The following is a 20,356-nucleotide window of genomic DNA, read 5'->3' as shown; positions in this document are numbered from 1 at the left end:
CAGGTTTGTTAAGCAGTGCTGCTCATATCACACGAGATCCTTTGTGTACACTGTGACCTCAGAACAACAAAAAAAATACAACATCAAAAACTAGACAAAATTACTTTTTTCTTTTTCTGAGACGGAGTCTCGCTCTGTCACCCAGGCTGGAGTGCAGTGGCTGGATCTCACTGCAAGCTCCGCCTCCCGGCTCACTGCAAGCTCCGCCTCCCGGGTTCACGCCATTCTCCTGTCTCAGCCTCCCGAGTAGCTGGGACTACAGGCGCCCACCACCGCGCCTGGCTGTTTTTTGTGTTTTTAGTAGAGATGGGGTTTCACCATGTTGGCCAGGGTGGTGTCAATCTCCTCACCTCGTGATCCGCCCGCCTCGGCTTCTCAAAGTTCTGTGATTACAGGCGTGAGCCACCGCGTCCAGCTGACAACATTACTTTTTATACTTCATACATTAATATATTTCTTAGACCCTATAAATAATACTTCCACTTTAGTAAGATAAATTTGAGTTAAGCTGAGCAGCCCTAGGAAATTGTGTCCGGAATTAGAGTAAGGACCTAAAATAAGTAATGAGGCACAGTGGCTCATGCCTGTAATCCCAGTACTTTGGGAGGGCAAGGCAGGCGGATCACTTGAGTTTAGGAGTTTGAGACCAGCCTGGGCAATATGGTGAAACCCCGTCTCTACTAAAAATGCAAAAATTAGCCGGGCTTGGTGATGGACACCTGTAATCCCAGCTACTCAGGAGGCTGAGGTGGGGAGAATCGTTTGATCCCAGGAGGTAGAGGTTGCAGTGAGCCAAGATTGCACCACTGCAGTCCAGCCTGAAAGACAGAGCGAGACTCCGTAAAAAAAAAAAAAAAAAAAAAAAAAAAAAAAGCATAAGATAAAATAAAAAATAAAAATAAATAAATAAGTAAAATAAGACTAAGTAATACAATGTATTTTCTTTTACAGTTCAGCTATCCATAATCACGTTCATTCATGCCATTTGTTTGTTTATTTATTTATTTATTTATTTGTTTATTATTCATTTAGTTAATAAATGTTGAGCATCTACAATGTCCCCAGGTGCTATCCCAAGCATTGGGGATAAGGCAGGGAACAAAACCAATGTTTTGATCTGTTGGAGTTTATATTTTTAATTGGGGGAGACAGAAAAGATATAAATAGAATATTGATCAGGTGCTGACGAATGCTAGGATGAGCAGTAAATCAGGTATAATTTTAGAGAGCTGGAACTGTGGAGGAGTGTGCTTTGAAAGACATGTGCTTGGTGTTTTCAGGAAGCAGAGGGAAAACCAGTTTGGCTAGAGAGATGAGTGAAGAGCGAGTACAGAGGAGGTGAGTTTCCATAGGTAGGTATGGGGGTTGGTGCAGACCCTATAGAGTAGACTGGGGGCATTCATGCTTAGCCCTGTGGGCCAAGGAAAAGGTTCAGAATGTTACTGAGTAATATGTGAAATCATTAGACGGTTTTGAGCAGAAAAAAAGATAAGATCTGACATTAAAAAAACCCTTTTTACCATCATAATCATTTTTAAGTGTACAATTCAGTAGTGTCAACTATATGTGCATTGCTGTGCTACAGCGCTCTAGCACTTCTCATCTTGCCAAACTGAAACTGTAGACTCATGGGACCACTCCCCACGTCTCCCCACTCCTACCCTCAGCCCTGGAACCATAATTTTACTTTCTGTTTCTATGAGTTTGACAATTTTAGATACCTCTATAAGTGGAATAATATGGTATTTCTCTTTTTGAGACTGCCTTATTTCACTTTGATATTTTTGTTTTTTTGACTTCTTTATGTCATCTTTATGCTATAGCTTCTGTGTGGAGGAGGTATAAGACTAAAGGAGGGGTAAAGGTGAAAGCAGAGATCCAAATTTTTATGTTATTGCAATGCTATAGGCAAAAGATGACGATACCTTGAACTAGGCTGTAGCAGTTGAGGTGGTAGCAAGTGAATAGAATCTGGATAGATTTTGAAGGTAAACTTACTTAGATTGGGTGCTATTTTGGACACATAATGTGAGACAAAGAGAAATAGGATGTGAATCATTATATAGTGAATTTCCCAAATAACTTAATCGTCAATCCCTTATTCATTATTGAGAGTAATCTTTATAAAATCTGATTAAATTCTGTTTGTCTTCTAAAATAGCATGCAAATGCTAAATCAGCTATTTGACGGCTCAGGGTTACTATTTTGAACTTGAGTTTTTGTATCTGTTTTGAATATAGGTATGAATATATTAAAAGTGTGTGAGAAATCTGACTGGCCAAGGAAATATGATAATGAACATTTTCTAAGCAGAAGAAAAGATTATCTGATTGGACAGCACAGCAGCCACATCCCGCAAAATATTTTGGAAAATAATAGAGAGGGTCTGTTGTAACGTAGTTCCTCTGTCCTAACAAAGTTTACTCAGCATTATCTGAATATGGGAGAAGCTAGTTGAAACCTGTGATGCAGCAAAGCTAGAGAAAGTGAGGGTGGCAGGAGGGAAAGATCTTACTTTTATTTTTTATTCTAATGTTAGAGACAAAGAGAAAAAGACTTCTATAAACAAACTTTTTTCCCTCCGCTAAATCGATAGGAATACTAAATATAGCCATTGAGAAACATCATTAAGGTTTAAAAGTTACTGGTTCTTGTTTCTAACTATGCAATGAAAACCCGGGTATATGCCGCTTGAGATTAAAAAAAAAAAAAAAAATCAGGTGGTTTGCAGCATGCCACATTCCTCATGAGATCATATGAGTTGTAATGAAAGGACACCCTTCTCCTAGACTGTGCTTCTCTTCCTGTCATTGTGTCCTGTATTTCCTTGATTGACAAGAGGAGAAGCAGCAGTGTTCATTGGGAGCTGTATGCTGGCTGTGTGTACTTTTTTTGACCATTCTTAAAGCATGTCAGGCAGAATTTTGCAATTAGCTGAAAAGGCACGCAATTCAGTTTCACTTTGCTGAACCCAATCTGTAGGATTGACAGCATGCCTTTAATAGATTCCTTCAGTAGATAATTAGACCAGTTTAACGCAAGCACTGCATGAATTAACATTTGCACTTCGGTATGAATATTCAGGGCTACCGTGATTTTGTGGTGTGAATTGTTTCTCCAGGATTTGCAGAAGTGCCTATTAGGTGCTTGTAATATATTGATTAGTACAGAATGGCACCAATTAGAGGGTGTAGGAATGTCTCTGGAGTCAGAGATGATATACTTATTGGTGATATTTATGCTTTTTCTGTAAACTCTAACCCAGACAACAGATTGCCTGCTTAAACTAGTCATATGCTTTGGTTTTGACGTGAATTTTACTTTAAATTACTATGCAGAAAACTACTAAGTTTCCGGGCTTTTCCTGGAATTATGCCATCTGTTCATTTCTCCACTCTCTATGGAATTTTTCATCTGTAAAATTAACCCAAAAGATCTCATGCTCTACATATTGTGAATAATTGAATAAATAAATAAACCAATCATTTGGCTATTGAAACTTATCTTTTGTAGTGTGAAAAATGACTTTGGCACAGCTTGCTAAAGCATCAAATATCAGTTCCAAATTTTATTTGCATGTATCTGGGAATTCCAAAGAATTTTATGCTATTTACAAAATAATTTCTGAGAATATAAAAACTTAAATGCACACACCTTTAAAATAAACCTAGTCAGGGAACTTGGAGGAGGAGGAAGGGATTCAGTTTATTGCCTGAGAGTCAATCCAGTGATGCGTTTGCATGACGTTTAAAAGAAAAATAAAATTTAATTATCTCCCCAAACTGAAAGAGATTGTTATCATGTGGGAGTTGACAGCATGAACTCTGGAGCCAGAATTCCTGATATGAACCCAGCCGTAATACTTACTGGCTGTGTGACCTTGGGAAAGTTAATGAACCTCTCAGTTCCCTAACCTGTAAATAGTGATGATAACAATAGCACCTCTTTATAGGGTTGTCGTGGGGATTAAGGAAGTTTAATACACATTAAGCATTTCGAGTGCCTAGTACTATGTAAGCATTGTGTGTTTGCTCTTCATATTTGTTCATTAATATACATAAACTGGAGACTTTTCAAAATGATCATTTCTAAAACATTTAAAACATTAAATGTAAACTTTAAAGTACCTCAAATACTTCTTACTAACAAGAAGTTACAACTATTCACAGTGGTGTAAACTTTGGGTCTCCTTCCCTTCCCCAATCTGCAAGCCCCTGAATCTTCCCCTCTGTTCTTTTCCCTTTTTAAGACTTAACATCGCTGGGTGTGATGGCTCACGCCTGTAATCCCAGCACTTTGGGGAGGCCGAGACAGGAGGATTACCTGAGGTCAGGAGTTCGAGACCAACCTGACCAACATGGAGAAACACCATCTCTATTAAAAAAAATACAAAATTAGCCGAGTGTGGTGGCGCTTGCCTGTAATCCCAGCTAGTCGAGAGGCTGAGGCAAGAGCATCGCTTGAACTCGGGAGGTAGAGATTGCAGTGAGCCGAGATCGCGCCATTGCATTCCAGCCCGGGCAACAAGAGTAAAACTCCATCACAAAATAAAAAAAAAATTTAAAAAAGACTTAACCTGAGTTTTGAAGGTTAATATCAGGTCTGGCTCACAGGTAGAGGTTTTTATGGTCTGGTAGTCAACTAAATGATCTTAAATGTCCCTTCTCTGTGATTTTCAATGTACCAGTCTTATATTTTAGTTATGCAGCAAGGATGCATATATGGATTTTATAGGAGCATCAGTTTACAATCTACGTGCTGTCCCACTCAGGGCATTAGGGCATTTGGATCAAGATATGAAAAGACTAAGAAGCTTCCTTCTGCTCTAATTGAAAATGCCCCCCAGGCCTGACTCTCAGTAGGAGGAGACCCAGGCTGCTGTCAAAAAAGTGAAGTTCTCCTCTGTGGAGAAGTCAGTGGATTCCCTACCCAGCAGGAAAGAAGAGTTGTGTTACTCCTGAGGTAATTTAGGAATAGCCTGAAGGCTATCTATTCTTTCTTTATAGTTTTTCTAAGTGTTGAGTAAATAAAAGTTGTCTAAATTGAGTTGGTGAGATGCCTCAGCTCTCAGAGTTCTAATGAACGCTGTCTGCCCATGAGAGCTTGGGCGTCTTTCGTCTCTCACGTGTTGTTCTTCTAATGACAGAATTCTTATTCTTTGAAACATTGCTTCTGCAGAGGCCAGGGCAAGGGAGCCGAATGAGGCTATGTTCCCAATATGTCCAAGAGAATTGAAGGATGCTTTCTGGCCAATACTAATAACGTGAAACAAAACTTGACCGTGGCTTTTTGAGATTAATTAGATATAGTATAATCAAACTTTTATTTTTTCTCTTAATAGTGTGCATGACAAATGCCAGTGTCTTGTATCTGTAGGGAAGTTGGAATATTGCCAAATGTAAAACTCCTCGGTAAAAACAATACCATACTATTCATGCATTTGTTTATTTAGGGAGATTTCTTTTAGAGGATTGAAACAATTGATTTTATATCAGAAGTGCTTCGATTGAGATTAGCGCTGCCTTAACACAGGATGAATGCCTTGGGGGCATTCTGGAGATCTTTCTGTTAGGAAGGCAGTAGCCTTTGTGAGTGTGTGTGTGTTTGGGGTGGGGCTGGGGAAGACTTTTTTAGCCCAGTCTCAGATTAAAGATAGCCACCCTATGTGCATCAATGTCAGGATTCTGGGAGATGCCTTTTGTCAACACATGGTTAAAACTGATTTCCCACAGCATAAATTAGAATAAAGGTTCGTTTTGCAAGTATCTATCGGATTTGATGGGAACGCCAGCATCACTCCCACTCCTAAATTTTTCTCTTTGGGTATATATTTGCAAACAGAAAAAGAAAATCAGTTTTCTCTCTCCAAGCTTAAGTCAGCTAGGATTTTCCTAGTTTCCTTGTCTTCTGATTTTAGTTTTGTGATTTTGTAAATTTAAGTTGTGAAATAAAAAACAAGATTAGCATCCGATTTCCTACAAGAACTAGGGCACTGCACTTTTTTTTTTTTTTTTTTGAGACGGAGTCTGGCTCTGTCGCCCAGGCTGGAGTGCAGTGGCGTGACCTCGGCTCACTGCAAGCTCCTCCTCCCGGGTTCACGCCATTCTCCTGCCTCAACCTCCTGAGTAGCTGGGACTACAGGCGCCCCCCACCACGCCTTGCTAATTTTTCATAGTTTTAGTAGAGGCGGGGTTTCACCGTGTTAGCCAGAATGGTCTGGATCTCCTGACCTCGTGATCCGTTCGCCTCCGCCTCCCAAAGTGCTAGGACTACAGGCTGAGCCACCGCGCCTGGCCCTCTTTTTTTTGTTGTTAGTTTTTTTTTTAATATACTTTTAAGTTCTAGGGTACATGTGCACAACATGCAGGTTTGTTACATAGGTATACATGTGCCATATTGGTTTGCTGCACCCATTAACTCGTCATTTACCTTAGGTATTTCTCCTAATGCTATCCCTCGCCCAGCCCTTCACCCCCACCCCCGACAGGCCCTAGTGTGTGATGTTCCCCACCCTGTGTCCATGTATTCTCATTGTTCAACTCCCACCTATGAGTGAGAACATGCGGTGTTTGGTTTTCTGTCCTTGTGATAGTTTGCTTAGAATGATGTTTCCAGCTTCATCCATATCCCTGCAAAGGTCAGGAACTCATCCTTTTTCATAGCTGCATAGTATTCCACAGTGTATATGGGCCATTACACATATTTCAAAAGCAGGTTGCATTGTTGGAAGAAAAGTGGGAACTATAACATTAAAATAAGGAGAAATGTGAGATTTCATAATCAGCTGATTTAAAATTTGGGATTTGTCAATTTGTGCTGCCTTGCTATAGGGGAAAAGTCTAGAAAAAATGCTCCGAATTTTTGTGTTGCTCCACTTCTTTAAAATGCCTTATTAAGGAGTAATCATTTATATAGGAAACTTAACTAAAGCTATACAGTTTAACATGATACAACACTGAGTAAAATAGGGTGTAATTGTCTTTTTTAAATGATGACTTTATGATTAAATTCCAACATGAAAAACTCTATAAACATGTAGTCAACAAAAGGAATGTAAAAAGTTGGAACAGGTGAAGTTACCCGTGTATTGCTAACAAAAAACATGTGCATTTCCCTCCTGCAGCTCCACTTTCATTAACGCCAAGTATGAGAACAGATATTATAAGTGACAGCTACGTCTATTACTCAAGATTGTGCCTTTCATATGGGCGTGTGGGATGTGAGTTATGCATTAGAAGTTGTCACTATTATTCTTAAGTGCATATTCCCTGATGTACATCATTGCTTTCTTAGTTCTCATTTTGCCTTTTCATTTTTTATCTGCCATTTATTTCTCAGGTACATACTCATTAGTAAGTTAAACTTGTTTTTTTAAATTTTAATTTAAGGCAAAAGTGTGTAGCTGAAAATATATTTTCCTTAAGTCCATTTTAAAAGTTCTATCATTGAAACATTGAGTTTTACAGAGTATAAATAATTCCTGAGTTGAAAGTTTTGTGAAAATGTTTCAAACTAATATTCTCATTTCCTCCCTATTTGCTTTACATGTTTCCCTATAAAAGACGTAAGTATTCAGATATTTCTTCCAGATCTAAGACCAGGAGTGCCTTGAATTATGTGGAACTCAGCAAGGTCATGTGTTGCGAACATCGTAAATAGTTGGAAATTTGGTGAACATCCAGCCTAAATATAATGTCAGACAAATCCGCCTTCACATCTCAGGGTTATCTGGGTAACCTTGCTCAAGATACTCAACCTTTCTGAACCTTGACTGCCTTATCTGTAACACAGGAATAATAATATGTGTCTACTTCCCCAGGGTTGTTATCGAAGACTGAATGAAATCAAGCAGTTTTCTTGGTGACTGGTCCATTACAGTGAGAAAATAAAAGAATTTTATCTGAAGAATGCACGTCTCTTTAATGCTCAGGCCCAGAGAGACAGCAGAATGAGACAGCAATTATTTTCTGCTTCCCCCTTTGAGCTATGTATTCATCTCTTAAAATTGCTTGCTACTGTCACAAGTAGTTATACATTACCCTAATAATGCCACATCAGACGCTATAACCCACACCCTATAGCTTAACAACGTATAGCCAATCACTAATCAATGTTATTTCTGTAAACCAGTGGGAATTACTGATATACAACTTTGTGTCAGCCTATTCCCTGTTTCCCTTATTTTGCCTTTAAGAATCCATTTGTAACTGCTGCTAATCAGAGTGTATATTCAGGGCAACTCAAATGTCTGCTTCCGGGTTGCAGTTCTCAAGCTTGGCCCAAATAAACTCTGCTTGCATTAATTTAGCTTTAGCTTCTTCCTTTTAGGCCAACGATAGGTACCCAACAAATTGTAGCTCCTTCCTTCCTTTCTCCCCAGGAAAGGAATTTGAACAAGGATGCTACTGGTATTAATGTTCTTGCTTCTCTAGCTTGTTTTCATTAATGAAAATTTTAAAAATAATTTTTATTTTGTTTTTATGATAATTAAGATACCCATTGTCAATAATAAATTGGTGGGATCTTTACTATACAGTGGGTAGGAATACCTATTTGTTAAAATTTTTGCAAGATAGTCTGCTAGGTAATAAGAGCCCTAAAATCTGCATATCTTCAGCATCCTTATCCTAACTAGTTAATTGGAGAAGCATATAAATGCTTATATAGCATTATCTATAATATTGAGAAATATTATAATATTTGGAGGCAAACTAAATATATGTTATTTAGGGATTGGTTAACAAATATTTAAAACATGCTCATCATGGAATATTTTGAAGACATTAAAAATAATGCTGTAGACACTCATAAATTTATGTGAAAAAAAATTTTATATATTATTAAGAGAAGGAAATACATAACAAAACTATATTATCCATGTTAAACATATTTTTCTAATTTAACTTGAATAAATATGTATATATGAATATTCTCAGTTGACATCTTTCACTGGGTAATGTGGTTGCTTTATGTATCTATGTATTTCTTGCTATTTGCCACATTTTGTTATTGTCAGAGTTTTTAAAAATGAGCATTGTGTAAAAATGAGCATATTTGGGAAGATGTCCATCATTTAAAAATTTCATTAATATGTAAAATTACTAAGGTAGCCCACACTGAAAATTCAAACAATATTAAATGTATAAAATATGAAATGAGACTTCATTCCATTCCTCCATGCATTTCATTTATAAACAGTAAAAAGTAATGATTAAAAAAGTTCATTAGTAAAAATAATCACACTCTTCTACTCTAACTCACTCTCCTGACAGCAAGCCACAGAAGTAAACCACAGAACAAGAAGTTTCCTCCATGAATAATTTGGTGAAAAAAGCCAAACTATTTTGAGAACCGTGACTGTCATTGTTAACTTCTTCTCCTGTGTTGTTTACCATTGTAACCTCATTTGAGGCTTTACATGAATTCAGAATGAAAACTCATTGCACTGGCAAAGATGAAAAACCTTTTCTCCTATGCAGAACACACCTGCCCGGCCATTGTGTGAAATTACCTTGACAGCATTCTATTGGAAACTTGCTGTGCCACAATAAACAGGAATGTACACCCCATCTACCTAGACCAGACCAAATCAAGAGCTGCTATATGGAACGGGACCTGGGGAGATTTGGCTAAACAGAGGCAGGAAATCACACCTGGTTTAAATATCCACAATCACAACTAAAGTTGCTTTCTCTTAATTGACATGGAATCACTTGAAAGGTGTCTGTTATATAATCCTGCTGAGGAGCAAATGCTTCAAGGTACACATGGTGGGAAATAAGATTCATTTTTCGTTATTAGATTACATTAAGTGTGAATGGATCTCAAGGGATTTAAATCATGTAGGAGCAGAAGATACCCTTTTTAGCAGCTTTGATAAGTAAGGTAGCAGTCAGAAATGTCATCACTAGTTGACTTGAGCAGGATGTTATCACTATCAGTAAATGAATACTTTATCACATTATATTCTCTTAATTAGGTTTCACTCTCTTTGGGCCACCTTCCTTTTGAAGAACATGAGAAATCTGCAGTTTTCATTGTCAACTGCCTAACAGGAGAGTCTGGAGTTAGTAACCCTCCATCTCTTAACATGGGCAAGGCCAAGTGGACTGCCAAAGTTACGGGGCTCGGGATTTGCCTTTCCAGCTTGGACAAGTCTCTCTACCTCTCTGAGCCTCAGCTTCCACGTCTGTGAAATGTGGAGAATTTATTTCTTTCATATTTATTGAACCCCACTGTATACCAGACAATCTGCTAAGCATAAGGAAAGAAGATGAATACAATGAGAAGTTATTTGTCCTTAAGGAATGTGACTGAGACAGAAGGCAGCATGAGGTAGAGGGTATGGGGAGAAGAATTGCCTCTCTTTAGTCCATCACTGAGGGTTGCTGTGAGGGGCTCAAGTGAATGGGAAGGGACTCAAGTACTCAAAGCAGCAGCAATGCACAGGCTTTTCACCCCATCTTCTAATGAAATCCATAAAATAGTCAACAATATAAGATAATGCCCTGTAGATGCTCCATTGTTTCAAATATAAGGGCTTTTCGTTTTTTTCTCATGAATTTTGTCATGCTTTGAGATCATAATAGAATTCTTAAGAAATGAGTCATTGGGAAAATTAACTGCTCATAGTCTCATGAGTAGTTAATAACTTGCTGTCTGCCATGTTATTCATTTTCCTCTTGCAAAAAGGTATCTGATGTAGGTGAAGGTCAAAGAAGATCAGATATAGAAATTAAAATAAATTACTTATCTAGAAGACTTCCCTAATATATAATATTTTCCATAATGGAAAAATGCAATTGTTAGATTTTCATGAAACTCTACATTTTTATTTGGATGCCTGATATTTCACTAGATTCTACCCGAGAACCAGTACACAGCAATGAAAGGCCCCCATTTTAAAGGACTAAAGAGGTTAGTAGTTTAGAATTTTTTTTTCTTTTATGCCTAGTATTGAAAGTTGAAAATGATGCTGACTTTTTAGTGCTTTGGTGAAATGTAAAGACAAACATAATTTGGATAAAATTATGCAAAATGTTGGGAATGCAAAAAACCTTGTCCTTCCTTAGGCTTTGCTCTCTAGGGAGTGGGGCCGTGCATGTTGAGAGGACAGCATTTGAGGACATTGTTGCCTTTGCACCTTTTCATTCCAGCACAAAGATGCATGAAGCTTGTTCAGCATCGGGATATCTAAAAACCAATCTATGAGAAACAAAAAACAGTATAGGTATAGAAGAAATAGAGAAGCTAATCAAAGGGTTTGCCAATTTTTTTAAAATGCATTTCTCTGGAGTATAACTGATTTTTCCTTGGTGGCATTTCAAAGCAAGGATGGTCTAGGGACAAAACTGTTTGACCTATCATTTCCACTTCTGCAGAGAACGTCTAAAATCAAACACAAGATGCGAAATTATTGCATGTTCATTCAGACTCTCACCTAGGTTTGATTTTTTAACTTCCCAATTCAGGATGAAAGACTAGCCTTCCATTTGCTGTAGTGACTCATACACTTTCAGATGGCATCTCCGCATGATTTGGCTTTTTGTTTCCTGAGTGAAATTTTGTCTAATAACTAGTTGGAGTAAGAGAACCAAACAAAATATCATGTTCAGAATATTCAATTTCTGTCCGTTTTCATCTCTTACTGAGCAGTGAAAGATGATGTCTTGAAGTGTTCTTTCATTTTCATGATTTAGGGGATTTGTGGCTATGGATTTTTCTTACAAATTCGTGTCCTGATTTTAGTTCCTATTTTCATTTCCTGTAGTCAAAGTTACTAGGTTATTAAAGAATTTCTCCTATTACAGCTATGAGATTCAGGAAGATTGTCCTGCCAAAGCCAGGAATAAGTACTAATAAGAAATGAACTTTTAAATTGTTTGAATTTATCATATTTATCTATAACTAAGAAATATTTCCAACACATAGAAAATTTAAGAGAATATTATATAAAATATAACCGTTTTGTTCTACTTGCTTTACAATTTGTAAAAATAGAATAAAATTTTACAAGAAGTTGAAGCTACTCTGTGTACCTTCCTCTGAAACAATAACTGAGATAGGCCCAAGTTCATTTTTATCACTCCCTTGCAGGTTTTTACACTCTAAAACTGTGTGTATCTATAAAAAACATGTGGAACTGATCTACATCTTTTCTAGCTTTACAAAAATACTATTGCACTACACATACCATTCGATTATTCACTTTTTTCACACCACTCTATGGTTTTGAAATGGGTCCATGATAATACATGTAATTTTAGTTCACTTATTTTAATGGCTGTATAGTGCTTCATTGAACAAATGTATCAAAACATACTTAATCAGTTCCTGCCGATGAACATTTAGGTTACAAACAATGTTGTAGCAAACATTTTATGTATATGCCTTTTTGTTCATGTGGGATAAAGTTTTTCTAGTGCTGAATATTTTTATCTTTGCAAGATATCTCTCAAGTGGTAGAGAGTGATTTATTCTCCTATCACTTTGTAAAAATTTTGTATTTCTCCACATCCACACCAAATATTAGTAATTTCAGGCTTCTAAAAATGTCTGCTGACTTGATAGATGTGAAATAATATCTTAGGTTTAAATTCTCCTGATTGCTACTGAGGTTATGCATTTGTTTTATTTCTATGGGTCACTTAGGGTCCCCTTTGTGAATTGCCTCTTCATTTCCTTTACTACTTTTTTTGTTGGCTTGTTTGAATTTTTTTAGAGTTGTTCTGGACATTTGCGAGTCTTTTCCCAGACTGTAGCTTTTTAAAAAATTGTTTATGTGATTTCTTATTGACAGAAGTTTCCAATTTTAATGCATTAGGAATTGTCAATCTTTTCTTTTGTGATTGGCACTTACTGTGTTTTGCTTAATAAATATTTCCAGCAAATGCCGAATTGATCATTTTGATACAAAAAAGTTTTTAAGAAATTAACAAACTTTATTTTTTTAGAACAGTTTTAGATTAACAGCAAAATGGAGCAGAAAGTACCGAGTTCCCATATATATATCAATTTCCAGAAACTCACAACTTCCCCTAATGTTGACATCCTGTACCATGGTGCTACATGTGCTACAACTGACGAAACTGCTTGATTCATCACTCTCGTTCGAAGTTCAAAGTGTACATTAGGGTTCACTCTTGGTGTTGTACATTCTATGGGTTTTGACAAATGCATAGTGACATGTAGCCACCATTGTAGTATTATATAGAATAATTTCGCTGTCTTAAAAATCCTCTATTCATGCCTCCCTTCCCTCAATTCTGGAAGCCACTATCTTTTTACTGTCTCTATCATTTTGTCTTTTCTATAACGTACTATAGTTGAAATCAGACAGTGTGCAGCCTATCCAGGTTGACGTCTTTCACTTGGTAATATGCATTTAAGTTGCTTCTATTCCTTCATGTCTTTTCATGGCTTAATAATTCATTTCTTCTAAGCACTGAATAATATTCCATTGTCTGGATGTACCACAGTTAATTTATCCATTCAACTACTGAAGGAAATGTTGGTTGCTTTCAAGTTTTAACAATCATGATAAAAGTTTCTGTAAACAACTATGTGCAGGTTTTTGTGAGGACATATGTTTTCCATTCATTTGAGTAAATACAAGGGATATCAAGGAGTGTGATTGCTGGGCTATATGGTTAGAGAATATTTACTTTTCTGAGAAATTGTCAAACAGTCTTACAAAGTAGATGTACCATTTCGCATTCTCACCAGCAATGAATGAGCATATCTATTGCATCACATCTTCACGATATATGATGTTGTGATAGATGCGTCACATCTTCAAGATATATGATGTTAAACATCTTTTCATATGCTTGCTCACCATCTGTATGTCTTCTTTGGGAAGGTGTCTGTTCGGGTCTTTTGCTCATTTTTTAAATAAAGTTGTTCATTTTCTTACTGTTGAGTTTTAAGAGTTCTTTGTATATTTTAGATAATCTTTTATCAGTTGTATCTTTTGCAGATACTTTCTCCCAGTCTATGGCTTGTCTTCTCATTTTTTTTGACACCATGTTGTGCAGAGAATAAATTTCTAATTTTAGTGAAGTCCAGTTTATCAACTCCTTTCATGAATTGTACATTTGGTATTGTTTCTAAAAAGTCATTGCCATAGGCAAGGCCATCAAGTTATTTTTCTATGTTATCTTCTAAGAGTTTTATAGCTTTGTGTTTTACATTTAGGTCTATGATCTATTTTGAGTTAATTTACATGAAGGATGGGAGGTTTGTGTCTAGATTTATCATTATTTATTGCATGATTGTTGCCCCATTTGGTATGAGCACCATTTGTTGAAAAGACCATCTTTGCTCCGTTTGTCAAAGATTAGTTAATTATATTTATGTGTGTCTATTTCCAGGCCCTCTATTCTATTTCATAGAGTTATTTTCTATTATTTGGACAGTTCACACTGTCATGATTATTATAGCTTTATAGTAAGTCTTGAAGTCAGGTGGCATCAGTACTCAGACTTTTTTTCTTCTTCAATAATGAGCTGGCTATTTTGAGCCTTTTACCTCTCTTTTAAACTTTAGAATCAGCCTTTTCCCCTCACAAAATAACTTGCTGGAATTTTAACCGGGATTGTGTTGCTCCATAGACCAAGTTGGGAAGAACTGACATCATGATAACATTGAGTCTTTCTATCCATAAACATGGAATATCTCCCCATTTATTTAGTTCTTTTTTGATAGCTTTCATTAGTTTTGTAGTTTTCCTCATAGTTCTTGAACATATTTTGTTAGATTTATACCTAAGTATTTCATTTTTGGGGGTGCTAATGTAAATGACAATGTCCTTTTAATTTCAAATTCCACTTGTTCATTGTTGGTATTAGGAAAGTGATTGACTTTTGTACATTAATCTTGTATCCTGCAACCTTGTTAGTTCCAGGAATTTTTTGTTGATTCTTTCAGATTTTCTGCATAGATAGTCATGTCATCTGTGAACAGATAGTTTTTTTTTTCTTCCTTCCTCATCTGTATACCTTTTATTTATCTTTCTCACCTTATTGCATTTATTAGGACTTCCAGTATGATGCTGAAAAGCAGTAATGAGAGTGGACATTCTTGCCTTGTTCCTGATCTTAGTGAGAGAGCTTCAAGTTTCTTACTATAAGATGTGTTGGCAATGGGTTTTTTGTTGATGTTTTTTGATCAAGTTGAGGAAGTTCAACTCTATTCCTAGATTTTTTTTATGAATTTGTGTCTGTGTCTATTGATTTATCATGTGAGTTTTCTTCTTTAGCCTGATGATGTGAAGGATTACATAGATTTATTTCAAATGTTAAACCAGCCTTTCAAATCTTGGATAAATCTCACTTGGTTGTGATATATAATTCCTTTTATACTTTGTTGGTTTGATTTTATAATATTTTATTCATTACATCTGCATCTATGTTTATGAGAAATATTGTTCTGTAGTTTTATTTTCTTGTAAAGTCTCGTCTGGTTTTGGTATTATGATGATGCTGGCCTCATGGAATGAATTAGAAAGTGTTTCCTGTGTTTCTATTTTCTGAAAGTCTGTAGAGAATTGGTATCATTTCTTTCTTAAATGTTGGTAGAATTCAACAGTGAACACATCTGGGCCAGGTGCTATCTGTGTTGGAAGATTATTAACTATTGGTTCAATTTCCTTTATAGATATAAGCCTACTCACATTGTCCATTTCCTCTTGTGTGAGTTTTGGCATGTTGTGTCTGCAAGAAATTGGTTCATTTCATCTGTTATCAAATTTGTGTAATTGGCCTGTAATTCCAGCACTTTGGGATGCCAAGGTGTTTAGACGCCTTGAGGCCAGGTGTTTAAGACCAGCCTGGCCAACATGAAAAAACCCTGCCTCTACTAAAAACACACAGATTAGCCAGGTGTGGTAGTGGGTGCCTGTAATCCCAGCTACCTAGGAGGCTGAGGCAGGAGAATCACTTGAATCCAGGAGGCAGAGATTGCAGTGAGCCAAGATCATGCCACTGCACTCCAGCCTGGGTAACAGATCAATACTCTATCTCAAAAAAAAAAAAAAAAAAAAAGCAATTTGTGCTGTTCCTATGATTTCAAATTCAACCCCTAAAAACATGAGACATAATAATAACAGACTGTCGCTTTAAGCCACTATCTCTGAAGTGGTTTATTTCATAGCAATAGACAACCTCAACACAAAGATTAAGTGTTTTCAACTGAAGTTCATGAAAATGAGGGTGAAGATGAAATATTTTAAATTTGAAATCATCTCACACTTACCAAAAGTTTTAAAATATAACACAGAAAAGTCTTATATACCATTTGCCTAACTTCTCCTAATATTAACATCTCGCATAACCACACTAAAATTAATGACATCAAGAAATGACCATGGATACAATAATACTATTAACTAATCTAGAGACTTTATTTGAATTCTGCCAGTTGTACCACCAATACACTTTTTCTAATCCAAGATTCAATCCATAATCCTATCTTGCCTTAAGTGTTATAGTTTGTTAGTCTTCTCCAATCTATTACAATTCCTCTGTTTTTGTTTGTCTTTTATGACTTTGACATTTTGAAGAGCATGGACCAGTTATTCTGTAGAATGTCACTGAATTTGGGTTTGTCTGATGTTTTCCCATGATTAAATTCAATCTATGCATTTTTGGCAAGAATTCCATGGTAGTAATATTGTGACCTTCTCAGAGCATCGCATCAGGACATACAGGATGTTGATATATATTAATACATTATGTCTTATTACATAATTTAACGTTGATCCCTTGGTTAAGGTGGTGTCTGCTAGGTTTCTCCACTGTAAAGTTATTATTATTATTTTTTGTCATTAGTAAGTATCTGGCGAGGAGATAGTTTAAAGCCATGCAAATACTCTGCTGCTTCTCCTATCTTTATACTAAGTTTAGCATTCATCTGTGACTCTAACCTGTAATAGTTACTATTTTTGTCCTAATGGTGATTTTCTACAGTCATCATTCCTTCTACATTAATTAATTAGAATTTGATGCTAGCAAAATCTTATCCTTGTCATTCATTTTTAAATTTATTCAATCATTTATATCACTATGGACTATGGGTTTTAATCTAATACGTCCTTGTTTATTTTGGTTCTCAAATTAACCCTGATTTGGTCACTGAGTTTCTTTAAGTTGTTCTTCAATGTGCTCCCATCAATTTTTAGCATTTTCTTTATTTCTTTCTTTCTTTCTTTTTTTTTTTTTTGAGACGGAGTCTCGCTCTGTCACCCAGGCTGGAGTGCAGTGGCGCCATCTCGGCTCACTGCAAGCTCCGCCTCCCGGGTTCACGCCATTCTCCTGCCTCAGGCTCCCGAGTAGCTGGGACTACAGGTGCCCGCCACCAGGCCCGGCTAATTTTTTGTATTTTTAGTAGATACGGGGTTTCACCGTGTTAGCCAGGATGGTCTCGATTTCCTGACCTCATGATCCGCCCGCCTCGGCCTCCCAAAGTGCTGGGATTACAGGCGTGAGCCACCAGCGCCCGGCCGCATTTTCTTTATTTCTAACACCACAAGATATTCCAGGATGGTCTTGTACCTTCCCTGCCTCAGACCTGGAATCCACCATTCCTTCAAGACCTCTGGTTCCTTTTACTGAAGGACGATATTAAGAAATGAAGACCCTGGTATTCTCATTACTGCTGAAATAGCTTTGCTCCTAGGCTCTCTCTCAGTGGACAGAGGTAGGAAATATGTGTATGTAAACTAACCTATGCATATATACATATATGTATTTATTTTTATTTTATTTTATTTATTTTATTTTTATTTATTTATTTTTTTAGACGGAGTCTCGCTCTGTCGCCCAGGCTGGAGTGCAGTGGCCGGATCTCAGCTCACTGCAAGCTCCGCCCCCCGGGTTCCCGCCATTCTCCTGCCTCAGCCTCCCGAGCAGCTGGGACTACAGGCGCCGCCATCACGCCCGGCTAATTTTTTGTATTTTTAGTGGAGACGACGGGGTTTCACCGTGTTAGCCAGGATGATCTCGCTCTCCTGACCTCGTGATCCACCCCCAAAGTCCTGGGATTACAGGTGTCAGCCACCATGCCCGGCCATCTGTATTTATTTTTATATCCACTCATATTTATATTAAAAACTGATATAGTTACCTCAGATTCCAGTTCACCACCACAGGTTTTATTCTAGCTTTCTTTCATTGTTTGTAATTCCTTTCTCTACCTGTAAGAAAACTCATTCTTATTCTCCACAATATATTTTCATATGAAAATTGACCTTTAATGGTTACCAAAGAGGCACTCTTTTTATACGGCCCATTTTGTTCTTACTTTTAACTTCAACTACTTTCCTTGCAGTTCAGACTTCATAAAAGTAAGTTTGTCAATAGAGACAAATGGAGATTACCAGTTCTGTAGATTACGCAGTTAAATAGTGCATAGGGATCATGGTTGAGAAGCAAACACTGACATCTGATTAGTGTTTTTAAGTAACTCCATTTTACTGGATTAATTTCATATTGCTTCAAGAAAATTAATCACTTGATGAATCTTGTTGAATGCAATGCTAACACCCTTCATCAGGATTTACAATAAAAATAACAAATTGAGACTGAACATATCCAGTATTATATGTCAGACATGTCCTAGAAACTGAAAACAAACAAAATTAATATTATGCATTATTTTAATTTTGTAAAGGATGTTGGAACACTCTTTGAATGATGACATACAAAACTAGCTTGCCCTATTCTAGTTGTATAGTGACAAGAACAAATGACTATCAATTAGGCATTTGCTTTTCATTTATATTAAGCTTAAAATGTTAGCTGTATCATTTGAATAATGTATGTACCTGTTTTAACTAATAGGCTTATTTTTCTAGCTACTTAATTTAGAAATGATAACTTTAGCTTTAAAGCATGTTTTGATTTGTAAATTTGTTACTCAGTCTCTTTTCCTTATAAATAGATTTCTTAACATCCATAGATTTAGAAGTGAAGTACTTCTATTATATTCATGAAAGTCCTCATCAGTGAGGTGGATATCTCATATGATTTTTTCAAAATATAGAAATAACAATTGCCATGGGAAATGTGAGTTACAGACACAATTTCAGAAGGTTGTTTTAGGAAATATCTACACACAAATAAAGGGTGAATATTGAGCAAACTGTACCAAATTTTTGCTATCAAAGTATGCACAAGAGAGCATGAGACTTAAATTAGGGTAAAAATTTTAAATTTAATTCTAAGCAACAATGTTCTTATAGTGAAGGCTGTTAAACCCTGAACTATGCTCTTGAAGATGAGGTTTTAGAATTTTTTTCTCTCAAGGTCTTTATAAACTAATGAATTTATAAATTAATAAATTTAGAATTTTAGGATGGGTGTTGTGTGATCTTACCTTAATGTAGCGACATAGACTTAACGAGCTCCCCAAAGGCTGCATCCTAGTCTTGTTTGTTTTTGGTTGTTGTTTGTTTGTTTTGTTTTTTGTTTTTTTTCTGAGACAGGGTCTTGCTCTTGCTCTTACTCTGTCACCCAGGCTGGAATGCAGTGATGTGAACACAGCTCACTGCAGCCTCAACCTCCTAAGCTCAAGCAATCCTCCCACCTCAGCCTCCTGAGAAGCCGGGACAAGATTCTAAGAAAGTCATTTGCACTTAGAATTTACACTGGAATGGGATCAAGGAGTCTCACTACTCCTACCTGTCCACAGAGAAGTGACACCTATAGAAATGATGTGAGAAAGCTCAAGAACACTCACCTACATGTTGGTAGGTTTAGGACCAGAGTTCTTGCTGATATGCTGGTGTAGGGAAGATAAAACAATATCTTTTCCTTCACCATGACAAAGTTTATGGCCGATACCCCTATAACAAAAGACAGATTAACAAGAGAAAAGCATAGCACATCTATTTAAAAATGAAGAGCCAAGGACCCAGTGAAAACTATTTTGCTGCTGAGGTGCAGTTAAGAATAGCCAGTCATGTAGCAGTACGATTGGACAAAAAGGGTATGATCTAATGATAGTAAACTGGGGGAACTTAGCAAGGCCTATTTGTTAAGATTCATTTCTGTACCTCTGTGTTTATATATTTCCTCTTGGTATAGGGCACAACCCCTGTCATGTGAGGATCTTTAGGGAAGAAGGGAAGCCTTCTTTTTATGGTCTAGTGTCCCTGACAAATCTCCTGTTAAATTGTAATTCCCAGTGTTGAAGGTAGGGCCTGGTGGGAGGTATCTGGGTATGGGGGTAGATCTCTCATGGTTTGGTCCTGTCCTCACGATAGTGAGTTCTCACAAGACCTGGTTGTTTAAAAGTGTGTGGTACCCCTCTCCCCATCTCTCTCTCTTGCTCCTGTTTTCACCGTGTGAGTTGCTG

The 20,356-nt window shown here is 36.8% G+C and overlaps 1 protein-coding gene across 9 annotated transcripts in view; it reads left to right on the top strand.

Annotated features, from left to right (window-relative positions):
* The window catches only part of LOC105477421 (NOP2/Sun RNA methyltransferase 3), a 258,079-nt gene that overhangs the window by 108,460 nt on the left and 129,263 nt on the right, over positions 1-20,356 (top strand). For 2 of the 9 annotated variants that reach the window (XR_011620414.1, XR_011620412.1), the window contains exon 8: positions 1,281-17,791. The exons of 5 other annotated variants lie outside the window; for them this stretch is intronic. The gene's annotated coding sequence lies outside the window, so the exon portion shown is untranslated. Of the gene's footprint in view, positions 1-1,280; positions 17,792-20,356 lie in introns of those variants that run through there. 2 more of the 9 variants (XR_011620413.1, XR_003017026.2) reach the window with 2 other exon arrangements.

This window comes from Macaca nemestrina, chromosome 2 (assembly GCF_043159975.1).
Source record: "Macaca nemestrina isolate mMacNem1 chromosome 2, mMacNem.hap1, whole genome shotgun sequence".
NCBI classification, from domain to species: Eukaryota; Metazoa; Chordata; class Mammalia; order Primates; family Cercopithecidae; genus Macaca; species Macaca nemestrina.
The sequence above is the reverse complement of the archived record's forward strand: the minus strand, read 5'-3'. Positions and strand labels throughout refer to the sequence as shown.